The sequence below is a fragment of the Oncorhynchus gorbuscha genome, unplaced genomic scaffold, assembly GCF_021184085.1.
Source record: "Oncorhynchus gorbuscha isolate QuinsamMale2020 ecotype Even-year unplaced genomic scaffold, OgorEven_v1.0 Un_scaffold_4524, whole genome shotgun sequence".
Classification (NCBI taxonomy): domain Eukaryota; kingdom Metazoa; phylum Chordata; class Actinopteri; order Salmoniformes; family Salmonidae; genus Oncorhynchus; species Oncorhynchus gorbuscha.
In genome coordinates, this window is record NW_025748523.1 from 8,812 (window position 1) to 25,000 (window position 16,189).

General features: G+C 49.6%; 1 pseudogene; it reads left to right on the forward strand.

The window, feature by feature from the left end:
- The first annotated feature begins 806 nt into the window (after positions 1-806).
- The window catches only part of LOC124028618, a 21,974-nt pseudogene continuing 6,591 nt past the window's right edge, over positions 807-16,189 (forward strand).

Below are 16,189 nucleotides of genomic sequence, written 5' to 3' on the forward strand. Positions count from 1 at the left end.
GATATATTGTCTGTAGATATAGGACTGATATATTGTCTATACTACTGTCTGTAGATATAGGACTGATATATTGTCTGTAGATATAGGACTGATATATTGTCTATAGATATAGGACTGATATATTGTCTATAGATATAGGACTGATATATTGTCTATAGATATAGGACTGATATATTGTCTATACTACTGTCTATAGATATAGGACTGATATATTGTCTATAGATATAGGACTGATATATTGTCTGTAGATATAGGACTGATATATTGTCTATACTACTGTCTATAGATATAGGACTGATATATTGTCTATAGATATAGGAGTGATAGATATGAAACTAATATCCATCTCTCTCTGTGTGTTCAGGGCCATTGCTGAGAAAGTGAAGCACTGCCATCCCAGAGTGCCCCCTACTGATGTCTTTCAGGACTACATGCTACTCGCAGGTAGAACAACAAGAGTCTAGATGAGCTCTGTGTCCTTCCGGGCCGTTCCAGGGCTGGTATTTTATATAAAGCCTTGCAGAGTAGACGTGCTGATCTAGGATCAGTTCGGTCTTTTCTTTTTAAAGATAATCATGAATATAATGGCGTTGACCGGGAGGACCTGAATCTACAGTAGATCTGCTCTGAGATTTACCTTCTCAGTCACGGTAGCTGATGATGATGATGATGAATAGTAGCAGCAAACCACTGACGAGCTTTTCACCACAGCTTGAGCATGTTTTGTGCCACAGGTCTGGAGCCATTCAGGATCGGTCCGTACACCAACTTCGTCAACATCGGGCGAGCGTTGCAACGTGGGCTGGATCAAGGAAGTTCGCCAAGCTGATCATGTCGGGAAACTACGAGGTGAAACGCCTCCTTTTTTATCCTCCTCGTCCCTGTCTGTGTCCCTGTCTGTGTCCCTGTCCCGGTCCCCGGTCCCTGTCTGTGTCCCTGTCTGTGTCCCGGTCCCGGTCTGTGTCCCGGTCTGTGTCCCGGTCTGTGTCCCGGTCTGTGTCCCTGTCCCGGTCTGTGTCCCTGTCCCGGTCTGTGTCCCTGTCCCGGTCTGTGTCCCTGTCCCGGTCTGTGTCCCGGTCTGTGTCCCTGTCTGTGTCCCGGTCTGTGTCCCGGTCTGTGTCCCGGTCTGTGTCCCTGTCTGTGTCCCTGTCTGTGTCCCCGTCTGTGAACCGGTCCCTGTCTGTGTCCCTGTCTGTGTCCCTGTCTGTGTCCCGGGCCCTGTCTGTGTCCCGGTCTGTGTCCCGGGCCCTGTCTGTGTCCCGGTCTGTGTCCCGGTCTGTGTCCCGGTCTGTGTCCCGGTCTGTGTCCCGGTCTGTGTCCCGGTCTGTGTCCCGGTCTGTGTCCCTGTCTGTGTCCCGGTCTGTGTCCCTGTCTGTGTCTGTGTCCCTGTCTGTGTCTGTGTCCCTGTCTGTGTCCCGGTCCCTGTCTGTGTCCCGGTCTGTGTCCCTGTCTGTGTCCCTGTCTGTGTCTGTGTCCCCGTCTGTGAACCGGTCCCTGTCTGTGTCCCTGTCCCTGTCTGTGTCCCGGTCTGTGTCCCTGTCTGTGTCCCCGTCTGTGTCCCTGTCTGTGTCCCCGTCTGTGTCCCCGTCTGTGTCCCTGTCTGTGTCCCCGTCTGTGTCCCCGTCTGTGTCCCTGTCCGTGTCCCGGTCCCTATCTGTGTCCCTGTCTGTGTCCCTGTCTGTGTCCCTGTCTGTGTCCCTGTCTGTGTCCCCGTCTGTGTCCCGGTCCCTGTCTGTGAACCGGTCCCTGTCTGTCTCCAGGAGGCGTTGAGCATAGCCAAGACCCAGGTGGAGATGGGAGCCCAGGTGTTGGACATCAACATGGACGAGGGGATGTTGGAGGGTCCTGCCGCCATGGCCCGGTTCTGCTGTCTCATATCCTCCGAGCCGGACATCGCCAGGGTAGGAATCACCTGGACATTTCAAAAGATAAGATACCTGCGTACTGTTGAATGCTTCCACGGTTAATCAGTGGGTTTCTAAACCACTTCCTGTGATGATGTTACTATGTACTGAGCTACAGGAAGCTGAACCATGTTGTTGAAGGGCCTGGAGATGCAGGACATCACTCTAAGGACAGAGTTCAGAGTTCAAACTCTAAGAACAGAGTTCATCTATAGAAGAAGTCCTTTAGGCCTTTACTGAAGCTGAAGGTCACTTAGCCAGCTCTCCTCGTTGTCCTCTTTATCCTCCTCTCTCTCCTCTCCTCTTTATCCTCATCTCTCCCTCTCCTCGTTGTCCTCTTTTATCCTCCTCTCTCTCCTCTCCTCGTTGTCCTCTTTATCCTCATCTCTCTCTCTCCTCTTTATCCTCATCTCTCCTCTCTCGTTGTCCTCTTTATCCTCATCTCTCTCCTCTCCTCGTTGTCCTCTTTATCATCATCTCTCCTCTCCTCGTTGTCCTCTTTATCCTCATCTCTCTCCTCTCCTCGTTGTCCTCTTTATCCTCATCTCCTCCCTCTCCTCGTCCTCTTTATCCTCATCTCTCCCTCGTTGTCCTCTTTATCATCATCTTCTCTCCCTCTTGTCCTCTTTATCCTCATCTCTCTCCTCGTTGTCCTCTTTATCCTCATCTCTCTCCTCTCCTCGTTGTCCTCTTTTATCCTCATCTCTCTCCTCCCTCGTTGTCCTCTTTATCCTCATCTCTCCTCTCCTAGTTGTCCTCTTTATCCTCATCTCTCTCCTCCCTCGTTGTCCTCTTTATCCTCATCTCTCTCCTCGTTGTCCTCTTATCCTCATCTCTCTCCTCGTTGTCCTCTTTATCATCATCTCTCTCCTCTCCTAGTTGTCCTCTTTATCCTCATCTCTCTCCTCTCCTTTTATCCTCATCTTCTCCTCTCCTCGTTGTCCTCTTTATCCTCATCTCTCTCCCTCTCATCGTTGTCCTCTTTATCCTCATCTTCCTCGTTGTCCTCTTTATCCTCATCTCTCCTCGTTGTCCTCTTTATCCTCATCTCTCTCCTCTCCTCGTCCTCTTTATCATCATCTCTCTCTCCTCGTTGTCCTCTTTATCCTCATCTCTCCTCTCTCCTCGTCCTCTTTATCCTCATCTCTCTCCTCTCCCCTCGTTGTCCTCTTTATCCTCATCTCTCCCTCCTCGTTGTCCTCTTTATCATCATCTCTCTCTCGTTGTCCTCTTTTTATCCTCATCTCTCTCCTCGTTGTCCTCTTTATCCTCATCTCTCTCCTCGTTGTCCTCTTTATCATCATCTCTCTCCTCTCCTAGTTGTCCTCTTTATCCTCATCTCTCTTCTCCTCTTTATCCTCATCTCTCTCCTCTCCTCGTTGTCCTCTTTATCCTCATCTCTCTCCTCTCCTCGTTGTCCTCTTTATCCTCATCTCTCCTCTCATCGTTGTCCTCTTTATCCTCATCTCACTCCTCGTTGTCTCTTTATCCTCATCTCTCCTCGTTGTCCTCTTTATCCTCATCTCTCCTCCTCGTTGTCCTCTTTATCCTCATCTCTCCTCTCCTCGTTGTCCTCTTTATCCTCATCTCTCCTCTCCTCGTCCTCTTTATCATCATCTCTCTCCTCTCCTCGTTGTCCTCTTTATCCTCATCTCTCTCCTCTCCTCGTTGTCCTCTTTATCATCATCTCCTCGTTGTCCTCTTTATCCTCATCTCCTCCTCTGTGTATCCTCTTTATCCTCATCTCTCTCCTCGTTGTCCTCTTTATCCTCATCTCTCTCCTCGTTGTCCTCTTTATCCTCATCTCTCCCTCGTTGTCCTCTTTATCCTCATCTCTCCTCTCCTCGTTGTCCTCTTTATCATCATCTCTCTCCTCTCCTCGTTGTCCTCTTTATCCGTTCTCTCCTCTCCTAGTTGTCCTCTTTATCCTCCTCTCCTCGTTGTCCTCTTTATCCTCATCTCTCTCCTCTCCTCGTCCTCTTTATCCTCATCTCTCTCCTCTCATCGTTGTCCTCTTTATCCTCATCTCTCTCCTCTCATCGTCCTCTTTATCCTCATCTCTCTCCTCGTTGTCCTCTTTATCCTCATCTCTCTCCTCGTTGTCCTCTTTATCCTCATCTCTCTCCTCTCCTCGTTGTCCTCTTAATCCTCCTCTCTCCTCTCCTCGTTGTCCTCTCTCTCTCTCTCTCCTCTCCTAGGTACCTCTGTGTATAGACTCGTCTAACTTCCAGGTGTCCTCTCTCTCTCTCTCTCTCTCTCTCTCTCTCTCTCTCTCTCTCTCTCTCTCTCTCTCTCTCTCCTCTCCTAGGTACCTCTGTGTATAGACTTGTCTAACTTCCAGGTGTCCTCTCTCTCTCTCCTCTCCTAGGTACCTCTGTGTATAGACTTGTCTAACTTCCAGGTGTCCTCTCTCTCCTCTCCTAGGTACCTCTGTGTATAGACTCGTCTAACTTCCAGGTGATCAAGGCGGGACTGAAGTGTTGTCAGGGGAAGTGTATCGTGAACAGCATCAGTCTGAAGGAAGGAGAAGAGGAGTTTCTCCAGAGAGCTACGACTGTCAGACGCTACGGGGCTGCCGTAGTGGTTATGGCCTTCGACGAGGAGGGTCAGGTGAGACTCAGATGCTACGGGGCTGGCCTTCGACGAGTAGGGTCAGGTGAGACTCAGACGCTACGGGGCTGCCGTGGTGGTTATGGCCTTCGACGAGGAGGGTCAGGTGAGACTGTCAGACGCTACGGGGCTGGCCTTCGACGAGGAGGGTCAGGTGAGACTGTCAGACGCTACGGGGCTGCCGTGGTGGTTATGGCCTTCGACGAGGAGGGTCAGGTGAGACTGTCAGACGCTACGGGGCTGGCCTTCGACGAGGAGGGTCAGGTGAGACTGTCAGACGCTACGGGGCTGGCCTTCGACGAGGAGGGTCAGGTGAGACTGTCAGACGCTACGGGGCTGGCCTTCGACGAGGAGGGTCAGGTGAGACTGTCAGACGCTACGGGGCTGCCGTGGAGGTTATGGCCTTCGACGAGGAGGGTCAGGTGAGAGTCAGACGCTACGGGGCTGGCCTTCGACGAGGAGGGTCAGGTGAGACTGTCAGACGCTACGGGGCTGCCGTGGTGAAGGGTCAGGTGAGAAAAAGTATGTGAACCCTTCGAGAATTACCTGAAGTTATGTGTAAATTGGTCATCCAATTTGATCTGATCTTCATCTAAGTCACAACAATAGACAAACACAGTGTGCTTAAATTAATAACACACTAATTTTTGTATTTTTCTCATCTATGTTGAATACAGAATTTAAACATTCACAGTGTAGGTTGGAAAAAGTATGTGAACCCCCCTCCCCTAGGCTAATGACTTCTCCAAAAGATAATTAGAGTCAGGAGTCAGCTAACCTGGAGTCCAATCATCCTGTGCTGCTGTGGGTTATGGGTGGCAGGATGTAAGTGGTAGGGGTTCCATCCTGTACTGCTGTGGGTTATGGGTGGCAGGATGTAAGTGGTAGGGGGTGGGGGGGCAGGATGTAAGGGGGGGGGCAGGATGTAAGTGGTAGGGGGGTGGGGGGGTGGGGCAGGATGTAAGTGGTAGGGGGGGGCAGGATGTAAGTGGTAGGGGTTCCATCCTGTGCTGCTGTGGGTTATGGGTGGCAGGATGTAGGTGGTAGGGGTTCCATCCTGTGCTGCTGTGGGTTATGGGTGGCAGGATGTAAGTGGTAGGGGTTCCATCCTGTGCTGCTGTGGGTTATGGGTGGCAGGATGTAAGTGGTAGGGGTTCCATCCTGTACTGCTGTGGGTTATGGGTGGCAGGATGTAAGTGGTAGGGGTTCCATCCTGTGCTGCTGTGGGTTATGGGTGGCAGGATGTAAGTGGTAGGTGGGTTGGGTTATGGGTGGCAGGATGTAAGTGGTAGGGGTTCCATCCTGTGCTGCTGTGGGTTATGGGTGGCAGGATGTAAGTGGTAGGGGTTCCATCCTGTGTTGCTGTGGGTTATGGGTGGCAGGATGTAAGTGGTAGGGGTTCCATCCTGTACTGCTGTGGGTTATGGGTGGCAGGATGTAAGTGGTAGGGGTTCCATCCTGTACTGCTGTGGGTTATGGGTGGCAGGATGTAAGTGGTAGGGGTTCCATCCTGTACTGCTGTGGGTTATGGGTGCTTGGCAGACTGCAACACTTCTCCTACGACAGGGGTTTGGATCCCATGACCTCATGGATTAAAGACCGTTGGCCGGGAAACAACCAAGGCCTTGAAACAGCTGTTCTCTGGTTTCCTACAGGCTACAGACACAGAGCGCGACCTTGAAGCAGCTCTTCTCTCTGGTTTCCTACAGGCTACCGACAGAGCGCGACCTTGAAGCAGCTCTTCTCTGGTTTCCTACAGGCTACCGACACAGAGCGAGACCTTGAAACAGCTTTCTCTGGTTTCCTACAGGCTACCGACACAGAGCGACCTTGAAGCAGCTCTTCTGGTTTGCTACAGGCTACCGACACAGAGCGCCACCTTGAAGCAGCTGTCTTCTCTGGTTTCCTACAGGCTACCGACACAGAGCGAGACCTTGAAACAGCTGTCTTCTCTGGTTTCCTACAGGCTACCGACACAGAGCGCGACCTTGAAACAGCTGTCTTCTGGTTTCCTACAGGCTACCGACACAGAGCGCAAGGTCGACATCTGCAGCAGAGCCTATCGTCTCCTAGTAACTCAAGGGGCTTTGACCCCAACGACATCATCTTTGACCCCAACATCCTGACCATCGGCACGGGCATGGAGGAACACAGCGAGTACGCCATCAACTTCATCAGAGCCACCAGGCTCATTAAGGTCAGTTGAGACCCGTGTCGTCTTCTGCTAAACGAGGTCACTAAACACTGCTTCCTGTTGTCACTAACACTGCTTCCTGTTGTCACTAACACTGCTTCCTGTTGTCACTAACACTGCTTCCTGTTGTCACTAACACTGCTTCCTGTTGTCACTAACACTGCTTCCTGTTGTCACTAACACTGCCTCCTGTTGTCACTAACACTGCTTCCTGTTGTCACTAACACTGCTTCCTGTTGTCACTAACACTGCTTCCTGTTGTCACTAACACTGCTTCCTGTTGTCACTAACACTGCTTCCTGTTGTCACTAACACTGCTTCCTGTTGTCACAACACTGCTTCCTGTTGTCACAACACTGCTTCCTGTTGACACTAACACTGCTTCCTGTTGTCACGCTCCGGGGATTTCTCTGGGACTGTGTCGTCTTTCTGCTAAACGCGGTCACAACACTGCTTCCTGTTGTCACTAACACTGCTTCCTGTTGTCACTAACACTGCTTCCTGTTGTCACTAACACTGCTTCCTGTTGTCACTAACACTGCTTCCTGTTGTCACTAACACTGCTTCCTGTTGTCACTAACACTGCTTCCTGTTGTCACTAACGCTGCTTCCTGTTGTCACTAACGCTGCTTCCTGTTGTCACTGACGCTGCTTCCTGTTTTCACTAACGCGGCTTCCTGTTGTCACGCTCCGGGGATTTCTCTGGGACTGTGTCGTCTTTCTGCTAAACGTGGTCACTAACACTGCTTCCTGTTGTCACTAACACTGCTTCCTGTTGTCACTAACACTGCTTCCTGTTGTCACAACACTGCTTCCTGTTGTCACGCTCCGGGGATTTCTCTGGGACTGTGTCGTCTTTCTGCTAAACGTGGTCACTAACACTGCTTCCTGTTGTCACTAACACTGCTTCCTGTTGTCACTAACACTGCTTCCTGTTGTCACTAACACTGCTTCCTGTTGTCACAACACTGCTTCCTGTTGTCACGCTCCGGGGATTTCTCTGGGACTGTGTCGTCTTTCTGTATCCATGCCAGTGGTGATGTTACAGCACCCAGCTGTCCAGTGTCTTCTGGGAAAGGAGATTACATCTCACCTCAGGGGGATTTCAAACAACCCCCATGGCAGTGTGGGCTTCCAGGCTGTACTGACCCATACTGTGTTTTCTGTAGGAGTCGTTCCCTGGGGTCAGGAGTCGTTACCTGGGGTCAGGAGTCGTTACCTGGGGTCAGGAGTCGTTACCTGGGGGTCAGGAGTCGTTACCTGGGGGTCAGGAGTCGTTACCTGGGGGTCAGGGGTCGTTACCTGGGGTCAGGGGTCGTTACCTGGGGTCAGGAGTCGTTACCTGGGGTCAGGAGTCGTTACCTGGGGTCAGGAGTTGTTACCTGGGGACAGGGTCAACCTGACCTTTTAACAGTATATAATATATATATATATATCCTCTACAGGAGTCGTTGCCTGGGGTCAGGGTCAACCTGACTTTTAACAGTATATAATATATATATATATATCCTCTACAGGAGTCGTTGCCTGGGGTCAGGGTCAACCTGACCTTTAACAGTATATAATATATATATATATATCCTCTACAGGAGTCGTTGCCTGGGGTCAGGGTCAACCTGACCTTTAACAGTATATAATATATATATATATCCTCTACAGGAGTCGTTGCCTGGGGCCAGGATCAGTGGAGGCCTCTCCAACCTGTCGTTCTCCTTCAGAGGCATGGAGGTCATCAGAGAGGCCATGCATGGAGCCTTCCTGTACCACGCCATCAAGGTAGGTGGAGCCTTCCTGTACCACGCCATCAAGGGATGTGGAGCCTTCCTGTACCACGCCATCAAGGTAGGTGGAGCCTTCCTGTACCACGCCATCAAGGTAGGCGGAGCCTTCCTGTACCACGCCATCAAGGTAGGTGGAGCCTTCCTGTACCACGCCATCAAGGTAGGCGGAGCCTTCCTGTACCACGCCATCAAGGTAGGTGGAGCCTTCCTGTACCACGCCATCAAGGTAGGTGGAGCCTTCCTGTACCACGCCATCAAGGTATGCGGAGCCTTCCTGTACCACGCCATCAAGGTAGGTGGAGCCTTCCTGTACCACGCCATCAAGGTAGGTGGAGCCTTCCTGTACCACGCCATCAAGGTAGGTGGAGCCTTCCTGTACCATGCCATCAAGGTAGGCGGAGCCTTCCTGTACCACGCCATCAAGGTAGGCGGAGCCTTCCTGTACCACGCCATCAAGGTAGGTGGAGCCTTCCTGTACCACGCCATCAAGGTAGGTGGAGCCTTCCTGTACCACGCCATCAAGGTAGGTAGAGACCGTCCCTGTACCACGCCATCAAGGTAGGTGGAGCCTTCGTGTACCACGCCATCAAGGTAGGTTGAGCCTTCCTAAACTGTGCCGTCAAGGTAGGTTGAACGCTAGCTAGCGGCCCTACTACGTTAGCCAGTGGCTATCGACATCTAGCCAGCTAGCGGACCTACTACGTTAGCCAGTGGCTGTCGACATCTAGCCAGCTAGCGGCCCTACTACGTTAGCCAGTAGCTGTCGACATCTAGCCAGCTAGCGGCCCTACTACGTTAGCCAGTGGCTATCGACATCTAGCCACCTAGAGGCCCTACTACGTTAGCCAGTGGCTATCGACATCTAGCCAGCTAGCGGCCCTACTACGTTAGCCAGTGGCTATCGACATCTAGCCAGCTAGCGGCCCTACTACGTTAGCCAGTGGCTATCGACATCTAGCCAGCTAGCGGCCCTACTACGTTAGCCAGTGGCTATCGACATCTAGCCAGCTAGCGGCCCTACTACGTTATCCCTGCCTGAGTAACCCTGTTGTCCTGCTGTCTCCTATAGGACGGTATGGACATGGGCATAGTGAACGCTAGCTAGCGGCCCTACTACGTTATCCCTGCCTGAGTAACCCTGTTTTCCTGCTGTCTCCTATATGACGGTATGGACATGGGCATAGTGAACGCTAGCTAGCGGCCCTACTACGTTATCCCTGCCTGAGTAACCCTGTTGTCCTGCTGTCTCCTATAGGACGGTATGGACATGGGCATAGTGAACGCTGGCTAGTGGCCCTACTACGTTATCCCTGCCTGAGTAACCCTGTTGTCCTGCTGTCTCCTATAGGACGGTATGGACATGGGCATAGTGAACGCTAGCTAGCGTCCCTACTGCGTTATCCCTGCCTGAGTAACCCTGTTGTCCTGCTGTCTCCTATAGGACGGTATGGACATGGGCATAGTGAACGCTGGCAGCCTGCCCTACTACGTTATCCCTGCATGAGTAACCCTGTTGTCCTGCTGTCTCCTATAGGACGGTATGGACATGGGCATAGTGAACGCTGGCAGCCTGCCTGTCTATGATGATATCGACAAGGAGCTCCTGCTCATGTGTGAGAACCTTATCTGGAACAAAGACCCGGAGGCCACAGAGAAACTACTGCTGTACGCACAGGTATATGGTTTACACACTACAGTACATATCCTAGTATAACTTACTGTACAGGTATATGGTTTACACACTACAGTACATATCCAGTACATATCCTAGTATAACTTACTGCACAGGTATATGGTTTACACACTACAGTACATATCCTAGTATAACTTACTGTACAGGTATATGGTTTACACACTACAGTACATATCCTAGTATAACTTACTACACAGGTATATGGTTTACACACTACAGTACATATCCAGTACATATCCTAGTATAACTTACTGCACAGGTATATGGTTTACACACTACAGTACATATCCTAGTATAACTTACTGTGCAGGTATATGGTTTACACACTACAATACATATCCAGTACATATCCTAGTATAACTTACTGTGCAGGTATATGGTTTACACAATACAGTACATATTCTAGTATAGCTTACTGTGCAGGTATATGGTTTACACAATACAGTACATATCCTAGTATAACTTACTGTGCAGGTATATGGTTTACACACTACAATACATATCCAGTACATATCCTAGTATAACTTACTGTGCAGGTATATGGTTTACACACTACAGTACATATCCTAGTATAACTTACTGTGCAGGTATATGGTTTACACACTACAGTACATATCCTAGTATAGCTTACTGTGCTTGTACGCAGAGGTACATTGCCTTCGGGAAAGTATTCAGACCCCTGGACTTTTCCCACATTTTGTTACGTAACAGCCTTATTCTAAAATGGATGACATTTTTTCCCCCTCAGCAATCTATTAAGAATATCCCATAATGAAAAAGTAAAAACATTTTTTGTTTTTGTTGAAATGTTGGCAAATTTGTTAAATAGCAATACCTTATTTACATAAGTATTCAGACCCTTTGCTATGAGACTCTAAATTGAGCTCAGGTGCATCCTGTTTCCATTGATCATCCTTGAGATGCTTCTACAACTTGATTGGAGTCCACCTGTGGTAAACTCAATTGATTGGACATGATTTGGAAAGGCACACACCTGTCTATAAAACGTCCCACAGTTGACAGTGCATGTCAAAGCAAAAACCAAGCCATGAGGTCGAAGAAATTGTCTGTAGAGCTCTGAGACAGGATTGTGTCGAGGCACAGATCTGGGGAAGGGTACCAAAACATGTCTGCAGCATTGAAGGTCCCCAAGAACACAGAGGCCTCCATCATTCTGCAGCCTTGAAGGTCCCTAAGAACACAGTGGCCTCCATCATTCTGCAGCATTGAAGGTCCCCAAGAACACAGTGGCCTCCATCATTCTGCAGCATTGAAGGTCCCCAAGAACACAGTGGCCTCCATTATTCTTAAATGAAAGAAGTCTGGAATCAATTTGGCCGCCCATCCAAACTGAGCAATCGGGGGAGAAGGGCCTTGGTCAGGGAGGTGACCAAGGTCCCGATGGTCCCTGACAGAGCTCCAGAGTTCCTCTGTGGAGATGGGAGAACCTTCCAGAAGGACAACCATCCCTGTAGGACTCCACCAATCAGGCCTTTATGGTAGCGTGGCCAGACGGAAGCCACTCCTCAGTAAAAGGCACATGACAGCCCGCTTGGAATTTGCCAAAAGGCACCTAATGACTCTCAGACCATGAGAAACAAGATTCTCTGGTCTGATGAAACCAAGATTGACCTCTTTGGCCTGAATGCCAAGCGTCACATCTGGAGGAAACCTGGCACCATCCCTACGGTGAAGCATGGTGGTGGCAGCATCATGTCTGGAGGAAACCTGGCACCATCCCTACAGTGAAGCATGGTGGTGGTGGTAGCATGCTGTGGGGATGTTTTTCAGTGATAGAAAATGGGAGACTCGTCAGGATCGAGGGAAAGATGAACGGAGCAAATTCTGTATGAACAGGTGCATACTAGTCCACCTGGTTAACACAGTACATACTGATCCACCTGGTTAACACAGTACATACTGGTCCACCTGGTTAACCCAGTACATACTGGTCCATCTGGTTAACACAGTACATGCTGGTCCACCTGGTTAACCCAGTACATACTGGTCCATCTGGTTAACACAGTACATATTCTGTATAAACAGGTATATACTGATCCACCTGGTTAACACAGTACATACTGATCCACCTGGTTAACACAGTACATACTGGTCCACCTGGTTAACACAGTACATACTGGTCCACCTGGTTAACACAGTACATACTGGTCCACCTGGTTAACACAGTACATACTGGTCCACCTGGTTAACACAGTACATACTGGTCCACCTGGTTAACACAGTACATACTGGTCCACCTGGTTAACACAGTACATACTGATCCACCTGGTTAACACAGTACATACTGGTCCACCTGGTTAACACAGTACATACTGGTCCACCTGGTTAACACAGTACATACTGATCCACCTGGTTAACACAGTACATACTGGTCCACCTGGTTAACACAGTACATACTGGTCCACCTGGTTAACACAGTACATACTGGTCCACCTGGTTAACACAATACATACTGGTCCACCTGGTTAACACAGTACATACTGGTCCACCTGGTTAACACAGTACATACTGGTCCACCTGGTTAACACAGTACATACTGGTCCACCTGGTTAACACAGTACATACTGGTCCACCTGGTTAACACAGTACATGCTGGTCCACCTGGTTAACACAGTACATGCTGGTCCACCTGGTTAACACAGTACATGCTGGTCCACCTGGTTAACACAGTACATGCTGGTCCACCTGGTTAACACAGTACATGCTGGTCCACCTGGTTAACACAGTACATGCTGGTCCACCTGGTTAACACAGTACATGCTGGTCCACCTGGTTAACACAGTACATACTGGTCCACCTGGTTAACACAGTACATATTCTGCTGTATAACCAGGTATATACTGGTCCACCTGGTTAACACAGTACATGTCCTGCTGTATAAACAGGTACATACTGGTCCACCTGGTTAACACAGTACATACTGGTCCACCTGGTTAACACAGTACATACTGGTCCACCTGGTTAACACAGTACATATTCTGTATAAACAGGTACATACTGGTCCACCTGGTTAACCCAGTTCATGTCCTGCTGTATAACCAGGTACATACTGGTCCACCTGGTCAACCCAGTTCATGTCCTGCTGTATAAACAGGTACATACTGGTCCACCTGGTTAACACAGTACATACTGGTCCACCTGGTTAACACAGTACATATTCTGTATAAACAGGTACATACTGGTCCACCTGGTTAACACAGTACATACTGGTCCACCTGGTTAACCCAGTTCATGTCCTGCTGTATAAACAGGTACATACTGGTCCACCTGGTTAACCCAGTACATGTCCTGTAACTCTGTGTCTGTATGTCTCTGCTCGCTGGGGTTACCTGATCCCTAGTACAGTGTACTAGATCCCCTCTGAAGAGAATCCTGTCGTTTTCAGAGCTGTGCCAAAGGAGGGAAGAAGGTGGTCCAGACGGATGAGTGGCGAGAGGGAACAGTGGAGGAGAGGCTGGAGTATGGGCTCATCAAGGTTAGTATAGTATGGGCTCATCAAGGTTAGTATAGTATGGGTTCATCAAGGTTAGTATAGTATGGGCTCATCAATGTTAGTATATTATGGGCTCATCAAGGTTAGTATAGTATGGGCTCATCAAGGTTAGTATAGTATGGGCTCATCAAGGTTAGTATAGTATGGGCTCATCAAGGTTAGTATAGTATGGGCTCATCAAGGTTAGTATAGTATGGGTTCATCAAGGTTAGTATGGTATGGGCTCATCAAGGTTAGTATAGTATGGGTTCATCAAGGTTAGTATAGTATGGGCTCATCAAGGTTAGTATAGTATGGGCTCATCAAGGTTAGTATAATATGGGCTCATCAAGGTTAGTATAGTATGGGCTCATCAAGGTTAGTATAGTATGGGCTCATCAAGGTTAGTATAGTATGGGCTCATCAAGGTTAGTAGGAGAGAGGCTGGAGTATGGGCTCATCAAGGTTGGTAGGAGAGAGGCAAGAGTATGGGCTCATCAAGGTTGGTAGGAGAGAGGCTGGAGTATGGGTTCATCAAGGTTAGTACAGTATGAGCGTCTGCTAAATGACTTAAATGTAAAATGTAAATGTATGGGCTCATCAAGGTTAGTATAGTATGGGCTCATCAAGGTTAGTTTAGTATGGGCTCATCAAGGTTAGTATAGTATGGGCTCATCAAGGTTAGTATGGTATGGGCTCATCAAGGTTAGTATAGTATGGGTTCATCAAGGTTAGTATGGTATGGGCTCATCAAGGTTAGTATAGTATGGGTTCATCAAGGTTAGTGGCATGCAGGTAATAATAATAATAATATATGCCATTTAGCAGACGCTTTTATCCAAAGCGACTTACAGTCATGTGTGCATACATTCTACGTATGGGTGGTCCCGGGGATCGAACCCACTACCCTGGCGTTACAAGCGCCATGCTCTACCAACTACGTTATTGTCCCTCTCTCTACTGATCATATACTGCAGGGACCAAGTTATTTTCAGGTATGTCTAGAAAAATGGTTCTGGTCAAAACTGTACAGATACATTTAAGGTACAAATCTCTCTTTCTCCATCACAATTGCTATCGGTATTTCTTCCTCTGTCTCTCTCTCGCTCTTTCCAGGGTATAGATAAGTATGTGGTAGAGGACACAGAGGAGGCGAGGTCCCAGGCTGAGCTCTATCCGAGGCCCCTACACGTCATCGAGGGGCCCCTGATGAACGGCATGAAGGTGGTGGGAGACCTGTTTGGAGCTGGGAAAATGTTCCTACCTCAGGTGAGGGGGAAGATATGGAGGAGAGAGAGAGATCCTCAGGTAGGGGGAAAGAGATATCCTCAGGTAGGGGGGGAAGAGATATCCTCAGGTAGGGGGAAGAGATATCCTCAGGTAGGGGGAAGATATGGAGGATATCCTCAGGTAGGGGGAAGATATGGAGGAGAGAGAGAGAGAGATATCCTCAGGTAGGGGGAAGAAGATCCTCAGGTAGGGAAGATATGGAGGAGAGAGAGATCCTCAGGTAGGGGGAAGATATGGAGGAGAGAGAGAGATCCTCAGGTAGGGGGAAGAGATATCCTCAGGTAGGGGGAAGATATGGAGGAGAGAGAGATCCTCAGGTAGGGGGAAGAGATATCCTCAGGTGGGGGGAAGAGATCCTCAGGTAGGGAGGAAGAGATCCTCAGGTAGGGAGGAAGAGATCCTCAGGTAGGGGGAAGAGAGATCCTCAGGTAGGGGGGAAGAGAGATCCTCAGGTAGGGGGAAGAGAGATCCTCAGGTAGGGGGAAGATATCCTCAGGTAGGGGGAAGAGATATCCTCAGGTAGGGGGAAGAGATATCCTCAGGTAGGGGGAAGAGATATCCTCAGGTAGGGGGAAGAGATATCCTCAGGTAGGGGGGAAGAGATATCCTCAGGTAGGGGGAAGAGATATCCTCAGGTAGGGGGGAAGAGATATCCTCAGGTAGGGGGGAGAGATATCCTCAGGTAGGGGGAAGAGAATCCTCAGGTGGGGGGGGGGAAGAGATATCCTCAGGTAGGGGGGAGATATCCTCAGGTAGGGGGGAGAGAATCCTCAGGTGGGGGGGAAGAGATATCCTCAGGTAGGGGGAAAGAGAGATATCCTCAGGTGGGGGGGGAAGAGAGATATCCTCAGGTAGGGGGGAAGAGAGATATCCTCAGGTAGGGGGGAAGAGAGATATCCTCAGGTAGGGGGAAGAGAGATATCCTCAGGTAGGGGGGGAAGAGAGATATCCTCAGGTAGGGGGGAAGAGATATATCCTCAGGTAGGGGGATATCCTCGGGTAGGGGGATATCCTCAGGTATGGGGGGAGATATCCTCAGGTAGGAGGGGAAGAGATATCCTCAGGTAGGGGGAGAGATATCCTCAGGTATGGGGGGAGATATCCTCAGGTAGGGGGGAGAGATATCCTCAGGTATGGGGGGGGGGAGATATCCTCAGGTAGGAGGGGAAGAGATATCCTCAGGTATGGGGGGGGGAGATATCCTCAGGTAGGAGGGGAAGAGAT